This window comes from Mus caroli, chromosome 7, assembly GCF_900094665.2.
Source record: "Mus caroli chromosome 7, CAROLI_EIJ_v1.1, whole genome shotgun sequence".
NCBI classification, from domain to species: Eukaryota; Metazoa; Chordata; class Mammalia; order Rodentia; family Muridae; genus Mus; species Mus caroli.
The window spans coordinates 91,960,349-91,971,105 of NC_034576.1; the positions used below are offsets into that span (position 1 = coordinate 91,960,349).

General features: G+C 37.8%; 1 pseudogene; it reads right to left on the reverse strand.

The window, feature by feature from the left end:
* Positions 1–5,736: 5,736 nt before the first annotated feature.
* Positions 5,737–8,057, reverse strand: LOC110297983 (annotated as a pseudogene).
* Between the last annotated feature and the right edge of the window lie 2,700 nt (positions 8,058–10,757).

Sequence of the window (10,757 nt, forward strand, 5' to 3'; positions counted from 1 at the left end):
ATGCATATATGACTCCACACAAGTATATATAACTAAAACAAGTCTTAAAAATAAACTCAGATATTTTTGCAGTCTTTTCTCACACTCCACATATTTATGTGACTTATTAAAGATTTTATCATTATTTATTATTACATTGTACATCCACTATAAGATTCAGATGGAGGCAGTGTGGGAAATTTTGTAAATAATTAAAGATGAAGGAAAAAGATGCAGGGCTGTACATCCAGAGAGAGAAAGCCTAACCTCAGCTGTGGTCTGAGATCTGATGCAGCTCATCATAGCCTCTCAAATGAGATATGTAGCTATTCACCTGGCAAATGTGTTCTTGAATCTACATTAGTAGTGAAAAGATGTATTTAACTGCTGCCACTAGAAAATTACAAACTTACTCTAGCTGAGGCCAATGCTAAGCCTTCAGTACAGGGCAATTTCTTAAGGAGCCCATCCAGCCAAGTGGGAGATTGACTACATTGTTGAAACTGAATAAGTTATTTAACCTTAGCAACATGGAAACTTTGGAGGGAAAGCCATTCATAAGACATCAGAAAATAGAGCCATTCCCAGTTAGGGAATTTTCATAAGCATGGTCCAGGAATCCCAATCCACAATTTAATACCATAAAGCTTTCAGTTCAGTGCCCTATGACCTGAGACTTTGACCAAGGATGAATTTTGATTAACCAGAATTAATTGTATTTGTATGACTCTTGTTTTCATGGCACTTATTTGCATGGCTTTATTGGTAAGGCAGAAATTATACAATGGAGTTTAGGTATAGAGTTGTTCATGCTAACTTCCCAGAACTGTACATGGACTAGTATGGATTGTCTTCTTTCACAACATAAAATTAATGCCAGAAAATTGCATACAAAAAATGGCTCTAACCATAACATTCTTCTTTACAATAGACTTCCCACAGTCCCTTGGCTTTTGGATAGATAATGCTCCACACACTACTCAGCATGCAGTTTATTTAACAAAGTCATTTCTTACTATGACCTGAAAGGTCAATTCATCTACTGCCTGCTAATCTCAGAATACATATTTCCTTTTCTGATGCCCACCAATTTAGAACATATCTCTGGTCATTTTAGCAACCATTGTGGTCAATAATGAAAGCAAGACAATTGGTATATACTTATAGTATCCATTCATTTTATGTATGCAAGCGCCACTGCAAGCAGTCTACAGAGCAGTGGAAAGGTCTAGGTAAACCACAGATAATGTGCCACATCAGGACTGGAGTGTATACTGTTATAAGATACAGTAAATTCATCACCTTGCTATGAAATTTCTAGAGGATGAGGAAAAAAATTATAGCAGAACTCTAGAAGTGAAATTGGTACTGCTTCTCGTCTCCACCATCCCTAATGATCCACTTACAGAGTTTTGCCTTCTGTTACCCAAATTTTAGTTACACTGAAGACATGATTATTAATGGGTAAGTGCTTCAACTAGGGATACTATGAGGAGACCCCTGACCTTGAAGCTATAAGTACAGTCTGACCACTTTGTTCTTCTAATATCTTTGAGACAGCATGCAGAGAAAGTTTCATTAGGGAAAATTGATGCTGATTGCCATAATGGCTGAAAGCTGTTGCCACAAATTGGAATGAAGCAAAATTATCTGAAGTCCTGGGAGTTAACTTGGGTGCCAATTTATTCTCTGTCCAGTGATGAATCAGCAATTGTTGCCAACAAAGCCACAGTAATTAAGGGCTCAGATCATTTGGGAATATAGATCTGGGTCACCCCACTAGACAAATTACCAAGACCAATTAAAGTACTCACCAAAGGGGAATATCTGTTTTTAGAATAGTGATAGAGGAAGTATCAGAATATACTCAGTGATAACTGTAACTATGAGGCTTTTGTAATGCTTTATTTCTTCTAATCCTCTTATGTTGTCTTTGCTATGATTATGGCTGCCAACAAGGAGATTCCAAAATTGATTGGGATTAAACAAGAGTACAAATGGACAAGAGTGCTCCAAAAGGGGAAATACAGAAATCATCCAAGCACTGTAAAGAATTTTCTCAGATGCAATTTTTATTTCAGCTATGTTTGCTTCAGCTAATTGGATGCTGTTTCAGAAGCTTCAGAAGATTACAAAAGAAATCTTCAGGTGCAATTATCTTAACTCTTGCTGTGCATGTTGTTCATGTTGGAAGCCAAGAAGGAGGTCTTTTATGGGCATCACCAAATGTACATAGATTCAAAATAGTATCCATACATATTTAAAAACACTGTAACAGAAGAAATTGATCTGAGACATAGCAAATTCTTTTTGGATGGTCATTTAGATCAATCAAGAAGCCAGTGACACATTTCTGGGCTGCTTTTGTACTTATCTTCTGCGTATGACTAGTTCTTCCATTTTTCTGGTTAGTAGTACAATTACACTCATCTGCAACACTCTTTTTAAGATTAATTAAATAGGCTCCTGTCAGCAAGCTCTTATTAGCCTCCACAATAGTGTCTGGGTTTGGTGGTTGTACATGGGGTGTATCCCCAGGTGAGGCAGTCTCCTGATGGTCATTCCTTCAGTCTCTGTTCCACACTTTGCCTCTGTAACTCATTCCATGGGTATTTTGTTCCCAGACACTATTATGGAGGCCAACAAGAGCTTGCTGACAGGAGCCTGATATAGCTGTCTCCTGAGATGCTTTGCTTGTGTCTTACTAATACAGAAGTGGATGTTCACAGACATCCTTTGGACAGAGCACAGGGTTCCCAAATGAAGTAGCTAGAGAAAGGATCCAAGGAACTGAAGGGGTTTGAAGATCCATAGGAGGAACAATAATATGAACTAATCAGTACCCCCAGAGCTCCCAGGGACTAAACCACCAACCAAAGAAAACACTTGGTGGGACTCATGACTCTAGCTGTATATGTAGCAGAGGATGGCCTAGTTGGTCATCAATGGGAGGAGAGGCCTTGGTCCTGTGAAAGGTCCATGCTCCAGTATAGGGGAATGCCAGGGCTAGGAAGCAGGAGTGGGTGGGTTGGTGAGCAGGGGGAGCAGGGAGAGGATAGGGGTTTCAGAGGGGAAACCAGGAAAAGGGATAACATTTGAAATGTAAATAAAGAAGATATTTTTTAAAAAAGAAGAAAGAAAGGAAGAAAAAAAGGCTTCCCCTCCCTCCTTTCCTCCCAATTCCTCCATCTCACCTCTTTTTGCCCTCATCTTCCAGTCCTCCCTTTCTCCTCAGAAAATGGGAAGCCTCACATGGATATCAACCACCTTGGTATATCAAGTTGTAGTACTACTAGGAGCATCTTCTCCCATTGAAGCTAGACAAGGCAGCCCAGTTAGGGAAAAGGGATCCAAAGGCAGGCAACAGAGTCAGAGGCAGGCACTGCTCCTGCTGTTAGAAGTCCCACATGAAGAACGAGCTTCATAACTGTTACATACGTGTAGAAGGTCTAGATATGTCCATTGCATACTCTCTGTTTGGCAGTTAAGTCTCTGTGGGTACAAGCTTTTGTCTTGGAGTCAATTTACTGTGAGATACACAGTGAGAACATTAGACCCAACACAAATGCTAGGCAATTCAGGGATGTATCCGGTTCTATAGACAACTGTGGTATTAGGTAAAATCTTCCTATCTTTTAACAACAGCAACAACAACAAAACTGTCTTCTACTCTGTTCACTGGCTCATTTCTTAATTAGACTGATTAGATTCCCTTTCTAGTAATCTTAACTTTTTAATATCAAATATTCATTTATTATAAAATCAGAAGCAGCAATAATATAATTTGGATTTAATATATGATATATAAAATATTTTTATAAGAGATGAAAACTTGATATATTATATTGGAGAGAGCTGTGTGTATCCTATAATCAGCCTTTAATTTCATTTCCCTGGTTACCTTGGCAGGCTATTATTTATAGACTTTACTATCACAGTGGCAGAGGTTGAAAACATAAGAAGCATTCCTTCTCTTGCTTTTAAAGATTAGAACACCAAAGCCAGGAGAGATTAAGTTACATGTCTAATCTTGCAAGGTCATTTATCACAAGCATTTAAATTATAACTAGATAATCTAGAACAGTGAGTAATTATGTTTCAGGAAAGTTTAAGCATAGATGCATAGAGGAGCCTGGGAATTTTCATCAAGGGCTCCTGAGAACCCTTCTAAGGCTAAATTCCTACACTCAGATAGAGCACCATATCCAATGAATTAATTATTCCACATATTTTCCCAGTATAATACAGGTGCCTTTACCATATAATTTTAAGGAATAGCTAGAGGTAATTCATTGGTATTTTAAAGACATCAGTGCCTCTATTCTGCAGAAGAAACTCTAGAAGCATAAAATTGCTATCTGTCCAAAACACATCACTGATCTTGTGTAGAATCTCTATACCTGTGAAAGTCCATGTCAAATGAAATATTTGACAAGCTGGATTGTGCTCTAGAAACTGAGTGCAAAGGATCTGCCTGTATTTCAGGGTCTAAGAACATATTTTAAAGTGTCAGTATAGATTAGAACTGAATACCAGGACTCACTTATTTTCAGCAGTATGAATTGAACATAGGGCATTGTGTATGCTAGGCAATTGCTCCACTACTGATCTAATTCCTGGGGCATGGTGATGTTGAACTTGTGATTTTTTTTTTTTTTTTGCCTTTTCTTCTCAAGTGCTATGGTTATAGGCTCATAACTTACATTTAGTTGTCCTGAAAACTGTGTGTCTGAGAAAGAGCTAGAGTGAATGTGGCACAATATATTAATGCACTAAAAAGGGCAATGTTTGACTCACTCCAGTAGTTTCCCTGACATAGCTAGATCCTCTCTAAACGGACCTATCTCACTTAAGTCCTGGGTCACATGTTTTTTTCTCAAAAATAGACATTCTTATTTTCTGTATATTGTTTTTGCTTGTCATAGCATTAATTCCATTAGAAAATTCTTATTTAACACAATACATAGTAAGCTCTAGTTAGATGGTGAAGGTATAAAGACTATCATGTGCAAATAATCAATTTGGTTATTTCTATATGCTATTTGAGCATCATAAAACTGAGTTTAAAGATCTCACTATCAAAGTATCTTAGAGTGAAATGGGGAACCAAATGTCAATTAGTGATCAGCATAAAATTCATGATAGAGGTGCACAAAGACAACATTCACTTACCTATTCAGCTGATAAAGGATTGTTTTCTGCAGGTAGCATGTCTGCACTGAATACTGGAGAACTGAGAGAATTACCTAAATTATAAAGAAGAAACAGCCTTCAAGACAAGTATAATATGTGAAAGGTGGATTTGGTGTAACACAGTAAATGACAACTATATCATAGAATCTGGCATAGTCTGACAAGAGAGATTGGTCATTCAAGGGAAAGTCACATGACAACCTATAAGGAGTAAAGCACAGATTTAGGGAGGATAATGATGTGTTGAGATTAGTCAATGACCAGGCAGTTATATATGGGTTTTTTTTTTGTTTATGTTTTTGTTTTTTTTGTTTTGTTTTCGTTTTTTAAGTTTTTTTTTTTTTTTTAGTTTTTTCGAGACAGGGTTTCTCTGTGTAACCCTGACTGTCCTGGAACTCACTCTGTAAACCAGGCTGACCTCGAACTCAGAAATTAGCCTGCCTCTGCCTCCCAAGTGCTGGGATTAAAGGCGTACATCACCATGCACGGCTTTTTTTTTTTTTTTTTTTTTTTTGTATATTGGAAGATAACTTTATTTGTTCTAGGGCATTGGCCAGAGTCCCCTTAGAACTTCTGAAACTGCTTCTTGGGGCCAGCAGCCTTGGTGACCTTGAGCACATTGAATCGAACAGTCTTGCTCAGGGGCCTGCACTCTCCAACTTTAACAATGTCTCGGATCTGTACATCCTTGATACAGGGGGACAGGTGCACAGACATGTTCTTGTGTCACTTCTCAAATCGATTGTACTTTCTGATGTAATGGAGATAGTCCTGGCGGATGACAATAGTCCTCTGCATCCTCATCTTCATCACAACACCAGACAGGATCCGACCTTGGATGGAGACATTACCAGTTGTCTTAGTCAGGGTTTCTATTCCTGCACAAACATCATGACCAAGAAGCAAGTTGGGGAGGAAAGGGTTTATTCAGCTTACACTTCCATACTGCTGTTCATCACCAAAGGAAGTCAGGACTGGAACTCAAGCAGGTCAGGGAGCAGGAGCTGATGCAGAGGCCATGGAGGGATGTTCTTTACTGGCTTGCTTCCCCTGGCTTGCTCAGCCTACTCTCTTATAGAACCCAAGATTACCAGCCCAGGGATGGTCCCACCCACAAGGGGCCTTTCCCCCTTGATACTAATTGAGAAAATGCCTTACAGTTGGATCTCATGGAGGCATTTCCTCAACTGAAGCTCCTTTCTCTGTGATAACTCCAGCTGTGTCAAGTTGACACAAAAATAGCCAGTACACCAGTGAAGGGGCATTCCTTGTCTATGTAGACAAGAAATGGCCTCTTTGGGCATCTTGAAGCCTAGACCGATGTTTTTGTAGTACTGGGGGAGTTTTTCCTTGCCAGTTTCTCCCAGCAAAACACGCTTCTTATTTTGAAAGATTGTAGGCTACTTTTGGTAAGCACGCTTCATCTGAATGTCTTCCCGGCAGCCGGGGAAAAGGAGAAGCAGGGCCGGTCCTGGCTTCCTTATTAGTCAATGACCAGGCAGTTATACATGTTAATCATTACAATTTTTATAAACTAGACAAAAGTTCTTCAGATATCCCCATAAGTTTCTGCTACATCACACCAAAACTACCTTTCAATATTTTCATAGTGTGCTTTTTATAGCTGTGATAATACTATGATCAAATGCAATATGTGAAGGAAAATGTTTTATTTTTTTCAGATAACAGTTATAGTCTCTCATGAGTGGAAATGATGCAGGGACTCAGAGCAGAACACAAGATAAGAGTTAAAGCAGGGGACATGGAGGGACAATGCATAGTATTTTGCTCCTGTGCTCTTATACAACCAAGTACCATTTGTCCAATTGTGGCACTACCCACAGTGGATTTGAGGTTCCCACATCAACTATCAATCAAGAGATATCTCACAGACTTGACCACAGGCTGATCTTATGAAGAACTTTTCTCAATTAAGGTTCCTTCTTTCTAGATAACCCCAGGCTGTTTCAAGTCAACAAAAATACAATCGAATACACTAGCCATCGCTAATATCATAAAGCTAAAGAGAAGATTCCCCCATGTTGGACTTTCTTTCTGTTCCAGAGAAAACTTCCTATTAATTTTCACAGGAAGGAAATGCAAATTAACAAAAGTACAGTGGCAGCAGTTTTCACAGATGGTGATGTCTTCGACTTTCCCATGTCTGTTTCCTTTCTGATGTCACTCACTGGCTCCTGTACAGTTATTTTCCCTCTCACAGTGACAAGAGAATGGACAGAAACAGGAGAAGAAAGTTTACTTGATATCACAGTTTCAAAGTCCATCAAGGAATGCACATCAGAGAGCCCCATATCTGCAGGAGACATTGTTACTTTTCTATTGCTGTGATAGAAAGACCATGGCAGAGGCAACTCATAAGAAAAGGTGTTTCATTCCAGAGGGTTAGAGTCTATCATGGTGGAGTGAGCCCATCATGGTGGAGTGAAGGCATGGTAGCAGGATCGACTCAAGCTCACATTTGAAATCATAAGTAGGGGTCAGAGATAGTTAGGAATGCTACAGGTCTTTGGAACCACAAAGCACGTTCCCAATGACACATCACCAATAATACCACCCTTCCTAGCTCTTCCCAAACAGTTCCCAAACTGGGGATGAAAAATCCAAACACAGGAACCCATGGGACATTCTCATTCAAACCACCAAATGTAGATTCTCACACTAGGAAACAGAAAACAGGTATAGAAGCCAGATCAGGAGAGAAGCTTCAACGTCCATCCCATAGTGCCAACTCTGGCAGTTCCCACATTATAGAGGTTCTAACATTTCCCAAAGTAGCGACATTACCTGGCAACTAAATGTTTAAACACAAGATTATGGAGGCCATTTCCTACACTCAGCTCACAATATGCAATTGTTGGCCCCATCGTCTGTCTCATGGCCTTCTCATAATGCAAAATAAATTCAGTCTAACTTCAAGATTCCATAGATTGGTTTTCATATTTATTTAAGAAATACCTTTTCTATCTATTTTTCCTCACTGGCTGTATTAATTTACACTTTCACTAGTACTATGAGAGAATTCATTTCCCTACACATATTCCTTAGTGTTCATCATACTTTTTTTTTCTTATACTAGTGTTTTTGAAATAACCTCACTGTGGTTTTGATATCTATTTCTCCCTTTAAATTGATTTTAAGCATAAAACAAATGTTTCATTCTGTTCCACTATCATTTCTCATACACCTTTTCCATCTCTTCATGTCTCTTCTTCCTTCTCATAGTGTCCTTTCCACTTTTATGTACTAGATATAAGTACATATGAGTACATCTTAATTTAAATTTAAATCTAAAGTCTACTTGTCAGAGAAAAGACAGTATTTGTCTTTCTCTGACTTATTTTACCTGACAACATAATGATACTATTTTCTTACAAGTGTCATAATTGCACTGTTCCTTTTAGCTGAATAAAATTCCATTGTGTGTATTATCACATTTTCCTTTTCTATGCTGCCCAGTGCAGCAATAAGCTTGGACGCACAGGTAACACCAGAGTATACTAATTTTGAGTCCTTCAGATATAAATCCAGGGATGGTATTGTGGAATGGTGTAGTAGTTTTGTTTTTAGGTTTTTAGGAAACCTCATGCCGAATTCTAAAGTAGATGAAGTAGTTTATATTGCTACCAATACTATGCAAGATCTCATCTTTCTCTGCATTCTCACTTGTATTTTTTTATTTGTTTTCTCCATAATACCCATTCAGAATGGAGTGAGATGAAATCTGAGAGTCGTATTAATTTGTACTTCTCTGGTGACTTAGTGGTGTAGAATTTTTCAAATACTTATTGCTCAAATTTGTATTTCTTATCTTGAGAACTATTGACCCAGCACATTAGACTATTTATAAGTTAAATAATTTATTTCCTGATGTTTAATTTTTGGAATTCTTTATATAGCCTAGATAGTAATTTCCTACATGGAACATTTTGCTGAGAATTTTTGTTGTTGTTGTTGTTGATGATGATGATGATGGCGATGACAATGCAGGCCCTTTTTTCACTATTTCTGAGTAGAAGATTTTAACTAACAATACCATATTGTCAGTTCCTTTATTACTTGGGTCTTTTCAGAAAATCCTTGTTAATGCCTATAGCTTTAAATACCCTACATATGTTTTTCTCTAGCAATGTCAAATGTTACTCTAAAGTCTTTGGCAATATTGAATTGATGTTTTGTACTGGAGAATAGGTAGGGATCCAATCCCATTCTTTTACATGTGGATATATAGTTAGCTTAGCATCATATGTTGAAGAAGCTGCTTAGTTCATGTGTGGTTTTGATACATTTGTTATATATTAGGTGTCTATTCCTAATAATACTTATTTATGGGTCCTTCCTTCATTGCTCCATAGTTTTTAGAGTCTTTTCATTACTCCAGTGTTTCTTCTATGACTCAAGAACAATTCTTATATGAGATCCCTAAAGTTCAAACACAAGATACATACTTCCACTATACATTAGTACAAAGGAAACCTTCCCATTGTTGAAGGGATGAATAAGATGAAACAAGGAACTACTTGAATGAAAATAAGAGTAAAATCTTACTAAAGATCTTTATGTTCAGTACCCAGAGTAATTAGTACCTGAGCTCCAGAGGTTCTAAACAAATATCTCTATGGATTTACCATTGTAGCACATGTGGCCTACTTTGGATAGTGGCCCCACTCCATGCACGCAGATTTTGTAGTTTATATTCTATGCTTCATTGAAACTTCAACTTCGTGTAACTTTTTAACTAAACCCTCATTAAGATTAATACTTTTGGAAGCAACTGTTTTTCACTGATCTGAATAATATTTTACTTCATTGCTTGAGTGTGCCAAACTTGTGTTTTATCTTTTTTTTAGTAGAGGACAATTAAGATTGATTTCTGGATTTAATATTGGCCAGATGCTGTAAACACTTTCTAAAAAGTCTTCTCATATATAGTGGTAAGTCATTCTTCAAAAAATTAGCTGGTCATTAGAATATATAAGTAAGTTTTTAATGTACAAAAAATATACTTTATTTAAATGATCTGTTTTGTTCTTGGATTTTGTTCTTTTTTGAAATAAGTATGTGTGTGTGTGTTTCTGTCTGTCTCTTTGACTCTCTGTCTGTCTTGCTATATATCCAACATTGACCTTGAACTCACAACCCTCATGCCATTGTCTACTCAGTATTACAAACATGAATCACTATACATATCCAAAAGTAGCCTTTTTCACTCAAATGATGATAATTGTAAATCACATTTTGTAGAGGAATTTTAAACCAGCAACACGGCTGCTCTGCATAGAATAGAAACATGCCCTTATACACACTATTAGTCCATGAGGGTCAGTTTGTAGAAGGAAGTAGCTATTTTTGAATATAGTGCCACATTGAGATATGGCAGAGTGATAAATCAGAGAAAGATATGACAGAATGAGTCAGAGATCGGATAAACCCAACTCTCAGGAGAAAAAACAAGGGACGATGAGCTTCTTAAGAGTAGCTCAGGGTAGGGCCACAGGCCTCATCCAGCCGGATCAGCACAGGGGTAGCTGGAGCGCAGGGTTGCCTGACACCCACCAGCTACCCAC